The sequence below is a fragment of the Mauremys reevesii genome, linkage group 4, assembly GCF_016161935.1.
Source record: "Mauremys reevesii isolate NIE-2019 linkage group 4, ASM1616193v1, whole genome shotgun sequence".
NCBI classification, from domain to species: Eukaryota; Metazoa; Chordata; order Testudines; family Geoemydidae; genus Mauremys; species Mauremys reevesii.
The window spans coordinates 94,011,941-94,027,730 of NC_052626.1; the positions used below are offsets into that span (position 1 = coordinate 94,011,941).

The 15,790-nt window shown below is 42.1% G+C and overlaps 1 long non-coding RNA gene across 1 annotated transcript in view; it reads right to left on the reverse strand.

Annotated features, from left to right (window-relative positions):
- Positions 1-15,462, reverse strand: part of LOC120405418 — a 32,181-nt gene extending 16,719 nt beyond the window's left edge. Inside the window, exon 1 of the long non-coding RNA XR_005598561.1 lies at positions 15,345-15,462. This is a non-coding gene — a long non-coding RNA (uncharacterized LOC120405418). The remainder of the gene's footprint in view (positions 1-15,344) is intronic.
- Between the last annotated feature and the right edge of the window lie 328 nt (positions 15,463-15,790).

Consider the following 15,790-nt stretch of genomic DNA (forward strand, 5'->3'; position numbering starts at 1 on the left):
GGACACACTCCGGCGCCTTGTGCATGTTCTGTAGGACCGCAGCCAGGAGGACAGAGCCCCCCTGCAGTGTATCTTTAACCGCCCTCCCCCGCCACAAAGTCCCATACCCCCCCCACCCAAAATAACCAGAAGGAGTGGCGCCAGGGGCCGTGAAAAGTGTCACTGCACCCCAGCAGAGCGCTCAAGTACCCAAAAGGTCTCATACCCTAAATTTTGAGAAGTCCTTTCCTTCCCGCCTCACCCAAGCCCCCGTCCCAGTTTCATCCCCTAACTGTCTAGTTGATAATAAAAAATACTTTTCTGTTAATTACTGTTTCCGTCATGTTCTTTTAGAGGAGACTGTGTTTGAAAGGAGGGAAGGGGGTTGGTAATTGGACAGGACAATCACCTTTACCAGGGTACAGACACGGGGGCAGGATCAGCAGCAGGTCACACACACAGTGCAGTCAGTAGGCACCCTGGTCGGTATGGGAGGTGGTTTGCAGGTTCTGTGTGGGTGGGGGGGTACGTGACTTTGTAGCGGGGGAGGGAGGTTACAGATCTCATGCAATGGTCCCTGTCCTGGACCACAGAGCCATGCAGCAGAGGAATCTGTATCCGTCCTCCCCCGCCAAAAGGCCACATAGCCCCCGCACACAGAGTCCCAAAAAGGAGGGATGGCAGGCTCCGTTGAAACAACCAGTCCGGCACTGCAGACCGCTCTGGGAGCAGGAGCCTGTCATTCCTCAAGTTTAGAGGCGGTCTTTACATCTCCGCACACCCTACCCAGCACAGTCCGCGTCCCAGTTTCAACCCTTTAACGCAAAGTCATCAATAAAGAAACCTTTGTAAAGTTACAGTGGAACATGTATTTTATTTTTAAACGTGTGTTGGAAGTGGGGGCAGCAGGGTGGACGGGGTATGTAACTGCAGATGCGAGTCAACAGTAACTTGGTAAAGAAACAGGGGCAGGTTCAGTTTCTATGTAAAGAAACTGAACAGTCACAGGTCACGCTGCTCGCTGCTCACTGGTACTTGAAGAGTTCCTTGTCGCTGTGCAAGGTGCCTGCATAGGGCTTCACGAGGCAGGGCATTAGCGGGTAGGCTGGGTCCCCGACGATCACTATAGGCATCTGCACATCCCCAAGCGTTATTTTGTGGTCCGGGAAGAAACTACCTTCCTGCAGGCGTCTAAACAGAGCAGAGTTCCTGAAAACACGCGCGTCATGAACTTTGCCTGGCCACCCGACGTTGATATTGGTAAAACGTCCCCCATGGTCCACCAGTGCTCGCAGCACCATTGAAAAGTAGCCCGATTTCTCAGCAGCTGACTCTGGAAGAGGTGGACGATAAGGTGCGAGGAGTTGACAACGGCCATAACTGCAGCGGGCTCCGTGCTCGCAGTGCTGTGGTGCCCATGCTGTCACTGAGCAGAAAAGTGCACGAACAGATTGCCCGCAGGCGCTTTCAGGGAGGGAGGGAGGAAGGGCGTGATTGACGGTTCAATGATGACAGTTACCCAAAACCACCCTCGACACATTTTTCCCCCAGCATGCATTGGGGGGAAATCCCAGAATTCCAATGGGCAGCGGGGAGTGCGGGAACTGTGGGATAGCCTCCCACAGTGCACCGCTTCCAAAGTCGACGCTGGCCCCATTACTGTGGACTCACACAGTCGAATTAGTGTATTTAGTGTGGATACACAAATTCGACTTCATAACGTCGATTCCACAAATTCGACTTAAGTTGATTCGAAATAATCTTGTAGTGTAGACATACCCTAGCATTGGTATATAAGCACTTTAAAAACTTGTCTCCTTTTAGCTATCTGTCATTACATGTGTAATATGGTTCTCATAAGAGAAAACTCCTAACTTCAAATAAAATCCATTCTATTGCAGAGTAGCTATTGGGCAGCCCACTCTAATGAACAGGAAATATAATGACACCTCCTTCAGAGGGTCAATTGTGGGGGTGGGATAGTCCCAAGTTAAAAGACTGTTACCAAAAATACCATGTTTTACTTATTATTCATCTTATATTATATATATAGTTGTTGCATTTTCCCAAGATGGTGCTGTGTCCACTAATAAGACCTTTCCATTGTTTTTTATGCAGACTCAGTGCTTGAGAACATGGAACATAAAGGCACCCAGGGAAGGCATTTCATTTCCCCAGGTTTCTGGGTGGGGACTGGAGCTGGTGGTGTTGGTTAATTTTAAGAGGAAGCCCTAGACATTTGAACCCAGCTGGTTTTTGGTGTCCACAACATGGGGCAGAAGGGTGACATAAAAACAGGAACTAAAGTTTGGAATTTTCATCAGAGAAGCTTTGCAGAAGAGGGGGCTGCTTGCGCCACTAGCTGCTGTGGAGGCAGAAGAAAATTGGAGGGAACTTCAGGAGGCGGAGCATTCCCCTGTTGCTAGCTACTAACAGGTCTGATTCTGCCCTCCAAGCTGCAAGCAGGCTGAGGCACCGCTGGAATGGATCTGTGCACCTTAGCAAAAACAAGAATCAATTTTGGTTTTGTACCATTGAATGTGGCTTTGAGTTGCTCAGCTAGCCCCTTTAATGCAAAGATGTTAATCTGCTTGTCTGGAGTCCCTTAAATCTATCCCTAAATCATTTTTGAAAGTTTAAGCTTATGAAGATTTATTTGTAAAGCGGGGTGTGCGGGGGAAGGACTGAATTCCACTCTCACAAAAGCTATCAATAGTCTGGAGAATCCCATCCTCTAAAAGCTAATTTACACTAAGAGATGTGATTACTTGCATGCTGAATAGTTTAAAAAACAGATTCCAACATCTTTATTCACATACCCTTACTCTGATGTCAATAGGACCACTTGTGGAGTAAGGTACTAGTCAACTAGGGTGACCAGATGTCCCGATTTTTGGGTCTTTTTCTTATATAGGCTCCTGTTACCCCCACCTCACCCCCATCCCGATTTTTCACACTAGCTCTCTGGTCACCCTATAGTCAACATAAGAGTTAGACTGCAGCCCTAAATTAAAGCAGTTTAAATTTTCCTGCCAATTCTCACACAAAAGTAGAGTTACTGTGCTTTGTAGAAATAATTTTAAGTAAAATGACAGAAAGCATTAACCATATTTAGGGTTAAATCCTGGAGTCCTTAATCAGTCTTCAGTGGGGGAGTTCAGGATTTGGTTCATACATCTTGCAACATTCAGTATTATTTCAGAAATTCATGTTCCACTCATTATAAACTAAAGCTTTGAGATATACTTTCTGGCTCCAAGTCTACTGTGTTTACACATGTGGAGTAGTGCCTTACTCTGCAAGTAGTCTCATCTGGCAGCTATGGGACTACTGTACTCAACATGGATAAGTATAAGAATCGGGACTGTTGTTGCTTATCTTGTGCTGTTTCAGACCAAATAGGGAGGCCACAGTTGATGGACTGAGAACAAACTACTCTAGGATTAAACATTGTAACACTATTTTGTAATGTTCCCAAAGCTTCAACTTAACTGGAGTCTGCTGCACTGCTGTAATATAAATAACTATAACCCCAATTATCCAAGCCTCTGTTAACCCAAATTCCCTGCCATCTGAAATAGGGTCATGTCTGTTATGATTTATGTCTATCAATTACACTGAAGAGTCCCTTAGTTACCCAGTCTTATTCAATGTCTCTCACCGCGTTTAGTTAATTTGAGGTAGCACCATACCTGGATATCTATGAGTATTTTGAGACAGCTTTTCAGACTGTGATAATTGAGAAAAATCATATGGGACAAACTACATAGAATTTCTGCCTGTGGCCTCTCATTAAAAAACAACACTACCTAGCATGCCCTTTGACAAAATACCTACCACTATGTCACTAAGGGGGCAAAAGATTCATTTTGTTTTGTAGGGCACAGGCAACTCACTAAAATTGTTTAGCCATAGCAGCTGCCTCATATTAAACCCATCAGCTAGCTGAAACTCTGTTAGCCTCATATATATATACTATGGGGTTTTGGCAGCATTCATTCTTCCAGTTCTATTATGACATACGTCTCTTTCCCTCTAATATTAGCACTGAGCAAGCTACCATGGGGTGCGTTTCTGCCTGTGCTGGATGGATAGGATTGACAACAGCAACATGGCACTAATGGCTTAGTGCTTCAGCACTAGGTGACAGGATCCCCTCTGCCTCGTTCTTTCACTAACTCTGTAAAGGGGGGAGGGGAATCATTTTATGAAGGAAAGGTGTTTTTTTTTAAAAGCAGCTTTTTAGGGGGTGTTTTGTTTCATTTCACATTTTAAAGAAAAAAAAGGATAGAATTAAAATGGCAATATGTCCCTCAAAACCTCAAAATCAGTAATAGATTCCCATTATTAACCTTAGCAAATATATATCAAACTACTGACCAGTGCTCAGAGATGATCACCGTAGGAGCATTTAAATAGAGATTAAAATAGACAGAAATAGGGATCAAATTCCCACCTCTTTCTTTAAAATGTACTAAAGCCAGTAACTCATCTGAATCTATGGTTTGTGGTTAAATATTACATTTTGTTAAAGGCTGTTTCTATGGAAGACAGGTGTATAGGATGACCAGATGTCCTGATTTTATAGGGACAGTCCCGTTTTTTGGGTCTTTTTCTTATATAGACTCCTATTACCCCCTACCCCTGCCCCGATTTTTCACATTTGCTGTCTGGTTACCCTACAGGTGTATGAACTGGGGGCTAGTGAGATGAGAGGAATGTGTGTGTTTCTTAAAATCTGCAGTCCAAAGCCAGGCAGCTGGGGAAGGTTCTAGGCAGAATCTACAGTGAAACAGGGTTCCTTGCTCAGTGTTAAGAGACTTCTTGTGATATTTTACCCTTGTCACTGGACATCATCAACTTAATTTCTGATTCTTAAAAACAGCTCTGGTATCTGAATTAGCAGAGGTGGGAAAACACAATCCAATGCTTAGTATAAGTTTAAATGCAAGTTTTCATTAGCCATGTTCACACCCCTAGGTGTTGGCTGTTTGTTTATTTATTTATTTGCAATCAGTACTAAAAAAAGAAATTAAGCTTTTGGTCTCAAATACAAAAAGGGAATTTTAAGTTTTCCTTCCATAACCATTCACGTCAGAAACATAATTAAAGAGTTACATTCATCCAATAAATGGAACAAAAACGAAGCTAAGTGAAGATAGAGCTAAAATTCAGAGGGATCTTGATAGATTGGAGAATTGGGCTATAGACAACAAAATGAAATTCAACAAAGACAAATATAAGGTGCTACACTTAGGGGGAAAAAACAAATGCAGAAATACAGAATGAGAGATAAGTGGCTTGGCAGCAGCACTGCTGACAAGGATATAAGAGTTCTGGTGGATCACAGCCTCAATGTAAGTCAGCAATGTGATGCTGTTGCAAAAAAACCCAAAACAAACAAATGCAATTTTAGGTTGCATTAACAGGGGCATAGCATGCAAATTATGGGAGGTGATAGTACCACTCTACCTGACACTGGTTAGGCCTCAGCTGAAGTACTGTGTCCAATTTTGTTCACCAATGTATAGAAAGGATGTGGATAAACTGGAAAGGATCCAGAGACAAGTAACAAAGACGATCAAAGAGATGGAATGCAAACCATATGAGCAAAGGCTGAAAGAACAGGGTATGTTTAGTTTGGAAAAGAGGAGATGAAGGAGGGATATGATAGTGGTCTTTAAATACTTGAAAGGCTGCCGTAAAAAAGATGGAGAAAAGTTGTTCTCTTGCCACAGAGGGCAAGACAAGAGGCAATTTAAATTTAATTTAGATTGAATCTCAGGAAAAACTTCCAAACTGTAAGAACAATAGGACAATGGAACAGACTGCCTAGGGTGGTTGTGGAAGCTCCTTCACTGGAGGTTTTCAGAAGGAGACTGGAGGAAACCATCTTGGATGGTTTAGACCAGGGGTACTCAAACTTCATTGTACCATGACCCCCTTCTGACAACAAAAATTACTACATGACCCCAGTGGAGGAGGGAAGGGGAATGAAGTCTGAGCCTGTCCAAGCCCCACTGCCCCGTGTGAGGGGAGGGGGATCCCAAAGCCAAAGACCAAGACCAAGCCCCGCTGCCCTGGGCAGGGGGGCGAAAACACAAGGACTTCAGCCCTGGCCCTGGGCAGTTGAGCTCGAGCTTCGGCCCCGAGCCCCCTCAAGCCTAACACCAGCCCTGGTGACCCTATTAAAACAGGGTCAGGACCCCAGTTTGAGAACCACTGGTTTAGACGCAGAAAATCCTGTATCTTGGGAGGGGGTTAGACTAGATGATCCTTGCTATCCCTTCTAATCCTATGGTTCTATGACAAGACACACAGCTCTAATGTTAAGTATCAAATAGCTAGACTTGAATTTCAGTTACTCTAAGAAAAATAAAGTTTAGTGAATAAATAAAATTGCCATCTGCCCACAGACATTTGCAAACAGGAAGGAAGAAAATATGCTACATAAAATACAAATTATGAATTATCTGCTCAACTGTGATTATTGCTGCGGCAGGCTTCTCTAGTGATGAGTTTTAAATAACACTAACTTTACAAATTAAGTTTGATAGCCAAATTACTTTGGAGTCTAACAAAACTCAATTTCCATACATGAGTGGAGGTTTCGTCTCCCTCACCCCCAGATTACAAGTACTTTCACTGTTGATAACCAAATAGTCTATTTACAGTACATCAAGCTGCCATTGTGTTTTATGGGGTTAGTGGATACTGCTAACTGACACACTATGCCTTTGGGTGGCTGGCTATGAAGTGTGTGAAGGCAGGGAGACGTTTTATAAATGTTTATGCTGTATTCCTAAGGCATCAGTCAAAGCCCTGGCAGACTCCAAATGAAGCTATTATAGTTTTTCTTGTAACTTTCCTTAGAGCTCAACGGCAAATTGAAATCTGGGAGTTTTCCAAACTGTTCAAGAAGCTAAATTAACGTTTAAGTTTTAGGTAGCATAGCTGAGAACTCATAAATCATGTGACAGCTATTAGACTGCACTTGTACCTCTCTTACATACCAAACCTCAGGATTCAAATGTCTGTCTTCAGTCTTGTTTAACAATTTTCTATTTTTGTTTACAAAGAGCAGTGTTTCAGGAAAAGATGCTTCCTGCCCATGGTTTTACATAAGAAAGAAGTGTTACCGGAAAACTTAAAAAGATGATTTCTGTGAATACTCATCTCTTTTTGGCAGATCATCCTCCCTCTGTCCAGCTTAGCACCCCTCTGCTCCAAACATCCAGACAGTTTCCCTTTAGCTTTTACTTTCTACAATATAGTGTTCCGAGGAATAGCCATTCTTAGGCAGAACAGAATTTCAGGATCACAGTAATGAAAAAATACGTAGTTGACACCGTTCCACACAGCAAGTGAAGATTCATGCATGGAGGGTGTTCTGCACACACACAAAGTTGGCAGGTGTTATCACCCAAGCAGATATTATACAACTGATAATGCCATAACCTTCAGTTTCAGAAATATGAAAAGACGACACATTGGCTTTGGGCTATAGCGCTAATGGAAGAAATAACCCAAGATATTGCTCTGATCAGAGTAAAACTAGATGCCCTGATGCAGGCAGGTAGCTAATAAATGATAAATTACTACCCTGTGATGTATGTTTCCTAAAATTGGAAGAGAATGAACCAAAACCAGCACTGAGACGGATGCAGTGATGGATGAGTTGCAAAGGAAAATATCACCATTAAGGAATGCTGCAATCCCTTTCAGCAGCAGAAATTAATGGAACATTGTCAATTAGTGTGAAAGACTTAGCGTAATGGGTCTGGAATACACCTGATGGATAGTCCATGTAGCTCAATAACAAAGGTTAGCACTAGAAAATTGGTTCCCTGTATTTGTTTAAATCCATGATTTTCTTCAAGAAGGGAAACAAGAACAAAGGAAATCAATATAATTCAACATTTTTGCAAGAATAAAATTGGTTGTTTCTTCTAAGCCTTCTGATACTCCCAGATTCTTCAGAACTTAAGCTTTCATTTTAAAATGGTCCTGAGCCTGCAAAGACCAGTAAACAGTAAGCTTGCAAGTAGTTTCACTGAAGTCAACAAGACTACTCACAAGCTCAAATGTAAGCCTTTGGGTAAGACTTTCCAGGACTGAGTCCCATGCTTCTGAACCTTTTCATTGTGACTCAGTCTACTGTTATCACCCTGTCTTATGTGTGTGATTGTCCTGCCTCTGCAATCCTAGACCCTGTTTAGCAAAGTACTGAAGCATGAGACTAAGCACAGGACTTGTCCCATTTAAGTCAGTAGGACTTTTCACATGCTTAAAAGGTAGGCTCATGCTGAAGTACCTTGCTGAATTGGGGCCCTAAAGAAGGAGTGTACTGGTGACTACCAGCCCTGCTTACTCCAGGTTACACCTTATAGGTTTCCACATCTACACAGAATTAAACATCTGCAGCTGGTCCAAGTCAGTTGACTCAGGCTCACAGGGCTCACGCTGTGGTGCTGCAAAATTGCTGTGTAGACATTTGGGCTCAGGCTGGAGCACGAGCTCTAGGCCCCCATGAGGTGGGAGGGTCCCAGAGCCCGGGTTCCAGCCCAAACGTCTACACAGCAATTTTTAGCCCTGCAGCCCAAGCCCTGCAAGTCTGAGTCAGCTGACCTGGGCCAGCTGCAGAAATGCTATGGGACTTTTATGCCAGTGTAGACAAACCCATAGATACATACTGTCACCTCTCAGTCAAATGACAGCAAATGTTGGAACGTTGCAGGTCAGGTTCTTGTTGAAGGATACATCAGTGATGAGCAATCTGCCAATAAAAAGATGCACTAAGAATATACCCAGACACACCATTCCTGGAATAAAGATGGTCAAACAATAGGCAGGTCATCCCTCTTTCAAGGATCTAAGCCAAACATTCATGTGTGACCCTCAGGCAGCAACTCTGCCCAGGGGCGGCTCTAGACATTTCACTGCCCCAAGCACAGCGTCATGCCATGGGGGGCGCTCTGCCAGTCGCCGGTCCCGCGACTCTGGTGGACCTCCCGCAGGCATGCCGGCGACTGGCAGAGCGCCCCCCGCCAAGCGCCCCCCACGGCATGCCGCCCCAAGCACGCGCTTGGCGTGCTAGGGCCTGGAGCCGCCCCTGACTCTGCCTCAAGAATTGGCTCTAGTTAGATAAGGTAGACAGCAAACTCCCTCGTTGCTAGGCACATCTCCCACAAAGAGACTGCAACAGTATAATAGGATCACAGCATCTCTTCCAAGACTAAAAACTCACGTGCACAATAAAAAACAGAAATTGCAAGACAATGTGTAATAGTGTCATCTGGTGATCCCTGCATAACGAACAGCCAATATTTCTCAAATTTAAGACAGTCCATAAACTTTAGTATTTATATGCATCTGTACTAGCCTATATATGCATCTGTGCTGTCCTAAGAGATTCTTCATTTTAAATGAATTACAGTTCAGCTCTAAACTTTTAGAGGAATCCCAAACCATTGCACTATTTTTAGACACATTTAATACCAACTTATTCCCCTGACATGAATGCAGCCATCTGTCAAATTCCTTCTGGAACACGGAAGTCAAATGTATAACAGATTTAGAAATTACAGAATAATCTTCAGGAAGACAAGACATCTCTCTGGAACCTCATTAGTAAGCCACATCCTGATACTTTTATTTAATTGTATTTATTTGCCTTATTCCCATATGTTTGTGGTTTATTCTGGAAAATGAGAGGTTGAAAACAAAAATTGTGTTCCTGTCATTTACATCCTCTTTCGTTTGCCAGTTGGATTCTTTGTCTCTGGCCGGATCCCTTTGGAACCTCCAACAATGTCTTCAGGATGAGAAACCTTGCCACTGAACAAGAGCAGCACAACATCTGCCACATGCATAACCCTTCCTCCACAAAGCCAGCATCACTTGGAATAAAATTCAGGTTATGCTGGTCTTTTGATACGGGCCTGACCCTACAGAACAGCTCCGTGGCACCGAAACAGAACAAGCTAGAAAGGGCCATGAATACTGCTTCTGTGGCAGTCGGATAGCTTCAAGAGGAAGTTCCGCCTGCTACAAAAAAAGCGAAAGAATAAGAGTTCCAGTTGCTGCTGTCAACACTGGTTAGGAGAACTGTATACTCAGTAAGTACCCTGAATCATCATCAGGAGTTAAAACGATCATGTTTGGGGTCTGGCTAACTGGAGTGAGCGATGCCACGCTTCCAAAGGGATGTTCATAGGCTACAGAACAGGAAGAAGGGTCCATTAATTCGGGAGCTAGCCCAGGATTCAATTAACCTGAATTCCTGCTCTGCCATATATACTTCCTCTGACACCTTGGGCAAATCAATTTAGTCTTTGTGCCTCAGCTTCCTATCTGTAAAATAGGGATACCAATATATCCCTACCTCACAGGGATATAAAGATTGTGAGGAGCTCAAATACTACAATAATGGGGGGAACAGGGCATATAAATATCTAAGATACAGCATTAGGTTTTGTACCAATTAGATCTTGTTCTGTTTTAAATATGGTGAGTGAAATTCCGGCCCCATTTAAGTTTTCAGGAATTTTGCTATTGACTTCAATAGGATAAACAAATTTACCATGTATTATAGGCAGAGCTGGTAGCACTGCTTATAGTTAAGATTACCTGACACTTACTATTTAATAAGCCACTGAAAGCAGGGTCTTACACCTTTGCTATATTTTAATTGTCTGGTTTTAATTTTCCATGCCAGGTTCCTGCCTCAGGCAGAATATTTTTGGAAATTTTCAGCAAAAATGGTTTGGCTATTTCTGAAAAAGAGGTTTGGGGAAATGCATTGTTTCACCCATGTTAATAAAATTCTTATAACCATTTTGTTGAGGACTCAGGCGGTATGGCCTATCAGGCCCCTGCTGCAGGCCAGCTGTACTGCAGAGGCAATCTGGGGACCAGCTCTGCTGCAGGCCCTAATTTAGCGGTGCCATTTGGAGTACCTGACCCAGACCCGAAGAAGAGCTCTGTGTAGCTCAAAAGCTTCTCTTTTGCTCTCTCTCTCTCACCAACTTAGTAGAGTTTGATTTAAGGATATTTACTTTATATGTTTGGACATGTGATGCTGATAATGTGTGTTTTCACAGTTAAGCTTTAACTTTTTGAATCTCCACCTTATTTGCTATACCCAACCACCCACCATAATTTCCCCCAACTGTGAAAGCTAAAACCAATACAAATAAAATGCTTAAAAATATACATTGCTATTATCCATCAAAATTATAAAAAATAAAAATGAAATTCTGCCAACCCTAATTATGATGCAGTTTACACTGTCACATACTATTTTTTCCCCTCAGTAAAACCTTGTAGGAGTTGGGGGGGTTGGTTGGTTGGTTTTGTTAACTGTATATACATACTGTGACAGACCCAGACCAGTGGGGTACAGGAGTCTGGTAGAGGGCAAATTTACTGGTCACTGGATGAGTAGTTTTCTGTTCCCTGAGTGACCAGAGCAGGGGCTGTACTAGAATAATCAGGAACCTGCTAGAACCAATTAAGACAGGCAGGATAATTAAGACACCTGGAGCCAATTAAGAAACTGCCCAAATCAATTAGGACAGGCTAGTTAATCAGGGCACCTGAGTTTAAAAAGGACCTCACTTCAGTTTGTGGTGTGCATGTGAGGAGCTGGGAGCAAGAGGAGCTGAGAGTGAGAAGATATATTGCTGGCAGACTGAGGAGTACAAGCATTATCAGGCACCAGGAGAAAGGTCCTAGGGTGAGGATAAAGAAGGTGTTGGGAGGAGGCCAGGAGGAAGTAGCCCAGGGAGTTGTAGCTGTTGTACAGCTGTACCAGGAGGCACTCTAGTAGGGTGACCAGATGTCCCAATTTTATAGAGAGAGTCCTGATTTTTGGGTCTTTTTCTTATAAGGCTCCTATTACCCCACCCCCACCCCTTGTCCTGATTTTTCACATTTGCTGTCTGGTCACCCTACACTCTAGACAGCTGTAGTCCACAGGGCCCTGGGCTGGAACCTGGAGTAGAGGGCAGGCCTTGGTTCCTCCCAACTCTTGATCAGACACAGGAGAAAGTGACCTGGACTAGTATCAGAGGGGTAGCCATGTTAGTCTGGATCTGTAAAAGCAGCAAAGAGTCTTTGCTGCTGACCTGGACTGTGGCTTCTACCAGAGGGAAGATCTCTGGGATGTTTCCTGACCCACATGGTGAATCTGTAGGTGAGCAAATCTGCCAATAAGCGCAGGACCCACCAAGGTAGAGGAGGAACTTTGTCACAATACACACATATTGTGTGTGCGTATACACACTTTTTATAGTGATAAAACTTGCACACTTTTTTGTAAAAAACTATATAATCTACTGATCAACTGTCTGCACATATTTTAAACTGCTGCTTTCTCCGTTGGACTTTTCATTCCTATCTATTCTATCTTGTTTAGATTGTAAACTCTTCAATACTGGGACTGTTTTGTATTTTGTGGCGTGTGTGTATGTGTGCACGTTTTTCTGCAGTGTGAAGCACATTGTCAGAATTAAACAAATAAGTGATCAGATGATAATGACTAATGAGTACATTTTTAGCCAAACTTACATCAGAAACTGGTGAATAATTTTTTTACCTCATGCTAGGTTAATATAATGGGATATGCAGTCATCAGCAGGAAGGCCCTCTAAAATTACCTGCTTTTAGTATATAGACTTTCCATGGAACAGTGTTGGCTCAGAATCCACATTCTCTGCTGTAGGTTATTTTCTTGAATAACATAATCAACATTTGCTTTTGCATTGCATCTTTACTGTAAATTTTGCCAGTGATTTCAAGAACATAAGGGTAGTATAATGACTTTAAATAACTGTAGTAAATCATAGACTATATGGTTAAAATAAAGTTACTTTCATAGATGATTAAATTGGACTCACAAGAGCAGTATTGCCATCCCCAAACATTAAAAATAATTTTATGATTTTTTTAAATGTTTTACTTGCCTTTCTGGGCCTTTAGAGTTTGAACTTTTCTCTATAATCAGAAGCTCTCTGAAAACTGTTTCATTTAAATGAAAAATGAGTCTTTAATCACATGACTCCAGAAGCTAGGGATTTAAGAAACTCCATAAAACTGCAGGAATTCAGAACACTGCAGTCATACACTTTCTGTTTACTGCTCTTAGTATTCCAGCAGACCGAAGCAGCACACTGTACAGTCAGAGTAGCACATCTTCTCCCTTCCCAGCACTGAATTTTGGAATTATGGCTGATTGTGTTGTTTTGCATAGGATAACTCCTCCTTCAGGGCTAAGTCCTGCTTCATTCATCTGAATGGAAGATGTAAATCCATATTGCCATAGAACTACTGTAACTTACAATTTCACTGGATAGCAGCATGTACAACCATACTTCTCTAAATGTGCTTGAAGATAACAGGACTGTTATTTCCTAACTACAAATTTCATCCTCACTTTTAAACTAGTGACATTTAATAAACATTAATATGGAAAAGTATAATTAATGCCTAACACAAGTGAACAGTTTGTCACAAACAACTTCCAACTGAACAAGCTTACCATGGTTCATTCTGGCTCAGCCAAGAAAGGCTTACGTTTAAATTATATTAGGAGGAAGGTCTGCTAGTTAGAGCACAAGCCTAGGATTCTGGAAACCTGGCTTCCATTTTCTTCACTGCCACAGACTTTGGCAAGTCCTTTATCCTCTCTGGCTCAGTTCCCATCTGTAAAATGGGAATAACTGCGCCTCACTGCAGCGTTGTCAAATTCTCAGATGAGAGGTTTGGCTCAAACATTGTGTGGTGTGTCAAGGACTACGTGGAATTGAAGGTTGGGGTGTTCCCTGGTCCTGCTTGCAGACAAGGTGGTTCTGTAACAAAGTATGCAATTACAGTTAGTTAGCAGACTGCCAATTTAAAGCAAAGTGTGGTGATTGTGCCTCTGTTTCAGGGAGCAGTCTGTTTTTCTCACTGTGGTGGTGTTCTGAATTCTCAGAAATGAAGCAGCATTATGTTGCAATCTTGTGGGTTTTTTTGGTCTACCTCTCGGTTTGTATACCATGAAACATAAGACATTGCAGTAAATGGGAATTAAGATGCTCTGAGCATATTAAATATCCAGCCAGATATAACCTTAAGGAGGAAGACAGAGATTGATCCACGTGGTACTCAATATGCAAAGACGCCATGTCCCTTTTGGATTTGCCATGATGATGACAACGACAATGATAATAACTGAGCATATTATAGGATCAGGCCCTTAAACAGATTGAATAAAGATTAAACACTTAGCCATTTTGGTCTGGACTAGTCATAAATTCATAACCACAGTGCAACTCTCAGCAATTTGATTGTAACCATTGCCTCTTGTTTGTGAAGCTCATTAATAATATACTAGAGGGCAGCTGCAGGATTGCAGAAAGTGTCTGGGAAATGAACCAAAACCATTACATCATCTTGCCTGTTACTTTTGTTCTCGCTGCTGTTTTTCATATTTTGGGTTGCAAATGAATAAATAAATACAATTATAAGTGAATCCTGTGCACAGAAATATCTTGCACTGAAGAAACTTAATATCATACATAGTCTCAATCCCTCACCGATTTGTGGCCTTTAGTTTTCTACTGTAGGTGCAGGAAAACATAATTTTCAAAAAACAACAAACTGGAGAATTTTTTCAAATAATTTCAGTAACATTTCAAACATTCTCAATTATGATGCAATTGTGGGGGGAGGAAACAATTCAAAGCATGTCCTAACACTAATCTTATACTTTCCACTCTCTTACACTGGTATAAAACTGGTGTAACTCAGTTTTCAATTAAGTTACACTAGCATAAAACTGGAGTAACTGAGTGATGAATCAGAACCGGAATGTGCAAAAGTTACCAAGAGAGAAAGTTATATTTAAAAAAATACCAGGCATTACACACCAAAACTCCAGGAAACGTAGATTTCTTAGGATAAAATCTGAAGAGTTGGCCCCAGATTTCTCATCAACTTCTTGTTCCCAAGAAGCTAAAATGTTCAGATCCACAAATATATTGGCTTCACTGTAGTCAAAGAAAAACCAATTTTGTGTGTATTAGAACTGAGCTATGCAAGAGCCTGTTGGACACACATGTATGTGTTTCACTTTATAAGTAACCTTTTTCTTAGTTTTCTTTTGAGTCACTACACATCTCTATTAATAATAGATATCAAATAAATATAAAACTGCACTACCACCTGTCCTTAGCATGAGGAAACCTTGTATGTGCCTGCCAGGGGTCATCTCCCCAACTCCACCCACACTGGGCAACAGAAGCACTCCTCTGAGGGCAACAGAATATAAAACTGCACTACCACCTGTCCCCCATGACTCTCTTTTATTAGGCTATGCTCACCCAAAGTCCTTCCAGTGTTTTACAGCCAAGCTTGGCTGTGATCTTCCATTCATGAGATAAGTCACATTGTCATCTTGCCTCTTCTGTGGCAGAGTCAGGGAGTCTGGACTGTTCTGATATATCTGGGGGTGCAAACAATGTCCTTATTCATAAACAGGATCTCCTTTCTTTTTTTTTTTTTGTTCCTTCTGCTGGTTTTTTTTTTTTTTGATTTCTCTCCAGCCTCAGGGCTAACACATAATACACATATATAGCAGACAATATAATACCCACACATATACACACTACACAGAAGACCCCACTCTCTCCCTGAAGGGAACTTGTCCAAGACCCGTCATCTCCTAAAGGATATCTGCCTTAAAAATGTATTTTAGTAGACACAATTCCTTAAAAATTATCCGTACACACATCACAATGATTATGATGACCAATGGGCTACCGGTTTT